Raw genomic sequence first — 6,000 nt, forward strand, 5'->3', positions numbered from 1 at the left:
GCAAAGATCTTCAATATTTGTATGTGAGAATCACAAAGAAATCTTCCAGGGGAGGATGACGCCCCTACAGGGGTTTGGTTTACAAACTTTCAGCCCCACCTAAAACAAAATTCACCAGCCGCCACTGATTATGATGCATTCTCATTTTAGGCAAAGTATAAGACAATACTTTCTTAACAGTATAATTGTAACCAGGAATAAGTCTTCAAGTAACACTATTCAAATACTAACATTGTTGGGTAAGACAGCATTTGGTTTTATTCTGAATCCAGTGAAACAGATTGGTGGTTTTAGCTGATATAAAGATTTTCAGGTGTTTATATATGTTTAAGTATTTGGCAGACGCTTTTATCCAAAGCGACATACATAAAAAATAGATATAAAACAATCACTGTAAACATTATCATTTAAGGGAAGAATGTAATACAAAATATCAATACAAAGTGTCAAGACAGAATAAACTCTCTGCTGCTGCAGCAACAGAGTTACAGTCTATAGGTCCCTAAAATATATAGATATCTAATGTATTCATACATTGTTTATGTAGGATATACGCATGTAAATATAATCTAATCATATTGTTCCTTCAACTTAAAAATAGCTGACCGTTTTTTCCCCCCTTCTCTGGGATTATATTCCCAGTTTTGATCTCGGACGTCTGGTCACTTATAGCGTATAAGAATATTATATTACTGTTAAGCAAACTATGAATAATAAAAACGCCAAAACATGTGTCCGTTATCATAGCTACACGTATGACAAAAAAAAGCGTGAAAATCAGTGGTATTCAGTGAGGTAAGATGAATTAAATTTGCTGACAGTTCATTGCTCCTGCCAAATGAATTGCACTGAGTGGAGCGGATCACCACTCCAAGATGGCGGCTCCGCGTCTCGTCTGCGCCAGTAGGCAGTAGCCTCAATGCTGCGTACCCTTATAAGATGTCTATGGTTATAACGTTAGCAGTGAGTTTGCAGCCTCACTGATTTAACTACACAGCAAATAAAAGTCATGTTACTTAGCCAATAAACGTTATCTTACATTCAAAACTTACCCTTCTTTGTGCAACTTCAAATGTCGAACGAAGTTGGAAGTTGTTGCGTCTCCGTCTGTAATATTCGAACTGCGTGATTTGCATACGGCAATTCGTTTTTTGTTGACCAAGTCGTAGTTTTTATACCCGAACGAAACCAACTTTGGCATAATTGTTTCTCACTGCCGCATTGTTTGACAAGTCATGTTCGGTGGTTGTCCTGCAATTGGATTGGATGAGAGCTGTGTGATGAAAACAACGTAGATCTAATTTGATTGGCTGTTGTACTGACAGCACACACGCTGACAAGCAGCACACACGCTTATAGACACAGACGTACAAAATGAAAGATACGGAGCGCTCCCAAATAACTTTTTAAGGTTTGGGTTTTGGGGAAAGTAGCAAGTCATGTCAAGTCAAAAGCCTCAAGTCCAAGTGAAGTCACAAGTCATTGATGTTAAAGTCTAAGTCGAGTTGCAAGTCTCTTTACATTTTGTCAAGTCGAGTCTAAAGTCATCAAATTCATGACTCGAGTCTGACTCGAGTCCAAGTCATGTGACTCGAGTCCACACCTCTGCTATGTTGTCTATTACTATTATTGCTTTGTTGTCTATTACCATTGTTGGTATATTCATTATTCCTACATTGTTGATACAAATTATTGTTACAGTGTAATAATTATTGTTACCTGTGGTAATGCCACTATGATACAACATCTGTATTATAATCCTTGAACAAAGTAAGAGTGAAACTCATGTGAATAATCACTGAATGGAGAACTGGGGGTGGGATTAAATAAATTATCTTCTTCCCACTCCCTTTCAGTCAAAACTGGACAATCATGCATTACATACTATATATTACCTTTTGCACTATATTAATTTATATTATTATGTGTTGTCAATTTTGTACTTTTTTTATGTCATTGCCTGAAATACATAAATAAATAAATGAAAATGAAATGAATGAATACCATGTCAGATAAATAACTTGTCACCATTTGTTCTCTAGAGCTGCAACTAACGACTATTTTTTATAGTCGACAAGCCATCTTAACGATTAGTCGGACTGTAAAGCGTACACATATTGAGTGTCTCTAATTTAGGCTAGCCATCAAGTTTAGAATTCAGATTGCGTTATTTTTAGAAATATACTTACTAACAACAAAGATGACTAATTGATTAATAAATATTTATTCATACTGTAACTATGCAGCTCATTCAGCTGTTACAAAAATTTAAGATATCTAATAAACTTTGGTCCATCTAAAAGTAAGGACAAGCAAAGTGCTAAAGACACAAAGTATCAATTTGTATGTAAAGAAAAAGGACAATAAAAAAGCAGCAATAAAAACAAATACCAAAATTAAAAGTTCCTCAAAAAGAAACAAGCATTTTGTGATGATGTGTTTAAAAAGCTGAACACTGGTATATACTGAATATCAATAAACTCCTGGCCTTTTTTTTTTTTTAGAAATCTAATACACTTAGTGTATATTAGGGCTGTGAATCTTTGGGTGTCCCACGATTCGATTCAATATCGATTCTTGGGGTCACGATTCGATTCAAAATTGATTTTTTTTTTCAATTCAACACGATTCTCGATTCAAAAACAATTTTTTTCCCGATTAAAAACGATTCTCTATTCATTCAATACATAGGATTTCAGCAGGATCTACCCCAGTCTGCTGACATGCAAGCAGAGTAGTAGATTTTTGTAAAAAGCCTTTATAATTGTAAAGGACAATGTTTTATCAACTGATTGCAATAATGTAAATTTGTTTTAACTATCAAATGAAAAAAAATATGACCTATTTTATCTTTGTGAAAATATTGGACACAGTGTGTTGTCAAGCTTATGAGAAGCGATGCAAGTGTAAGCCACTGTGACACTATTGTTCTTTTTTTAAATTTTTTTTATAAATGTCTAATGATAATGTCAATGAGGGATTTTTAATCACTGCTATATTGAAATTGTAACTAATATTGATACTGTTGTTGATAATATTCATTTTTGTTTCACTACTTTTGGTTTGTTCTGTGTCGTGTTTGTGTCTCCTCTCAATTGCTCTGTTTATTGCAGTTCTGAGTGTTGCTGGGTCGGGTTTAGTTTTGGAATTGGATTGCATTGTTATGGTATTGCTGTGTATTTTTTTGTTGGATTGATTAATTAAAAAAAATAAAATAAAAAATAAAATCGATTTTTTTTTAAATGAGAATCGATTCTGGTGAGAATCGCGATTCGAATGTGAATCGATTTTTTCCCACACCCCTAGTGTATATAATTGTATCATTGATGAATTCTTAACGTTTTAGCTATGTAATCGATCGTATCTTTAATTTCTTATGATATCTGCACATTGGTGTCTAATGTTTGTGTGTGAGTGTGTGTTTGTGTTTGACGTTTGTTATTGTGCATTTCTTCAATGCACTGAAAATGAATGCTGTTTACACCTACAGTAAAGTTCCTGACAAATAAAAACTACTTGAATTGATTTAGGCAAAGTTAAGCTGGCGGACTTTGGATAAAAAGATTTATTTTTCACACAACTTTGTCTAAGCAAGGTACAAGCTAATTATCCTACAGAGTTGAGACCGTATTCACTACTTTGTAAAATGGGCAAGGTATTCATGATTTGACAAGAATAAAATAAATGTTCCCACGCTTTACATGTTTTCAATTGCGAGTGGCAGCGTTGATTCACAACCCTCGGGAAAAACATGAGTGATGACGTCCAAACTATTGTCGACAAAATAATTTGTTGGCAAAAATTTTTTATTGTTGATATTTGTTGACAAATCGTTGCACCCCCAGTTTGCTCATATGTTGTGCTTTTGTTTTGTGCTATGAAGTAAACTTGAAATACTCTTTATAAGACAGAAAGATAGCCACACATTGACAAGATCAGAAGCTAAAGATGCTAAACTAATGAATGTACCATACTTTTAATTTTTCTGAGGGAACTCTCCTGAAGGAATCAATAAAGTACTATCTATCTATCTATAAATGCTCTAATTACCGTCACTATTCAATTAACCATGCATGGCATCTGCAAAAGCAATTAAAAGCAATTACGGTAGTTAAAAAATAAATAAAAAACATTAGTTCGTAGCTATTGCTGTGGGAAACATCCTTATATAGTTTCTTTATTACTGTAAGTCCACAAGATGGCAGTATCTGCAATAGATGACATCTGCCTATTACCTGACACCTGACATGTTAGCTACTTTTCTTTGTTTATAATGTTTATAATGTCTATTTTCTATTTCCTGCTGGACCTACTCTCTATTTTATGCTGCTGCTGTCATATATACTGTATATACTGTAATATTGTACATGGTCATTGGTTTATATTGTATATATGTTATAGACATAATATAATATATCTGTATATAAATTATTATGTACACATTATGTATATATTCGTATATATGTTAGATTTTTGTATAGCTTTCTTAATCTATTTATACCTGCATTGTCCTTTCCATCCTTACACTTTCCATCATTGTAACTGAGCTACTGTGTTGAACAATTTCCCTTGTGGATCATTAAAGTTTGTCTAAGTCTATGTCTAAGTCTATCTGCATTTAAAGTATCATAAGTGATCAGCATCCAGCAGCTTTGTTTATTAGCGTTTATTAGCTAGCTTTTAAAATGTTGCTACCCAGTCTTTGTGTGTTACACTTGTTGTACTGTTGTTTACAATCAATTTTCAGCACTATTAGGGCCTTATTCTCACACGTTTCTCTTATTCGTATTCTCCCATCCAGCCTATTCTCCTATCCACACTGCAGAGGTCAGGCACAAGTGTTTAAGTCTTGAATGAAGGCGGGCTCATTGCAAATGAGGCAGAGTTTTCCGTGATGCCTTTTTTCAAAGTTGCGTAAGAAATTGTGGAACATGAAGACGTACTAACACTTGTAAATGTCATTGAAAATCAAGGAAAAGATAACACTTTCAATTTGAAAAGGTTATATCAATCCAGGCAGTTCTTGTCACGTGTACAAGTGTCACCACGGTGATGTCGTGTGCACGCTACAAAATTTGTGTGCACGCTTCATACCAGAATGGCCCCGCTGATGGCCGTTACGATGCTGTGCACTCTCGTAGATGTTGCGTTTTTCTTTGTTTCTTGCATTGAACAAAGAGAGCACAGTCTACCAAGTCAAATTCCTTGTGTGGCCTTACTTCATTCCTTCCTTGCTGTATGTGAATAACAACCCATTTGTTTCACTTGTTTTTGTATCAAGTAGGGATGTGCCGATCGATCGGCCACCGATCAGTATCAGACGATTTTTTTTGAAAAAGTAAGTATGTGATAGGCAGCACGGTGGGCCAGGGGTTAGTGCATGTGCCTCACAATACGAAGGTCCTGAGTTCAATCCCAGGCTCGGGATCTTTCTGTATGGAGTTTGCATGTTCTCCCTGTGACTACGTGGGTTCCCTCCGGGTACTCCGGCTTCCTCCCACCTCCAAAGACATGCACCTGGGGATAGGTTGATTGGCAACACTAAATTGGCCCTAGTGTGTGAATGTGAGTGTGAATGTTGTCTGTCTATCTGTGTTGGTCCTGTGGTGAGGTAGCGACTTGTCCAGGCTGTACCCCGCCTTCCGCCCGAATGCAGCTAAGATAGGCTCCAGCAGCCCCCGCGATCCCGAAAGGGACAAGCGGTAAAAAATGGATGGATGGATGGAAGTATGTGATCGTGACTAGCTAGCAGCTAATTGTGTATCTCCATATCTATGTACACAGTGTGGAGAGACTCTCCTAAGTTAATAATAATAACCTCCAATACAGCAAATAAACTGTATTTTTTAGTATCTTAAGTATCATTATCAAGAATCAGTATCAAATATTAGCTTGAAACAACACCAAGAATAACATGCATCGCAAAGATTAAGAAGTGTAGCTGGAACCCCGTTACAGTAGAAAGTAAGCAGAAACTATAAAGTAGATTAATAAGAGTAT

The sequence above is a fragment of the Entelurus aequoreus genome, linkage group LG04 (assembly GCF_033978785.1).
Source record: "Entelurus aequoreus isolate RoL-2023_Sb linkage group LG04, RoL_Eaeq_v1.1, whole genome shotgun sequence".
Taxonomy (NCBI): domain Eukaryota; kingdom Metazoa; phylum Chordata; class Actinopteri; order Syngnathiformes; family Syngnathidae; genus Entelurus; species Entelurus aequoreus.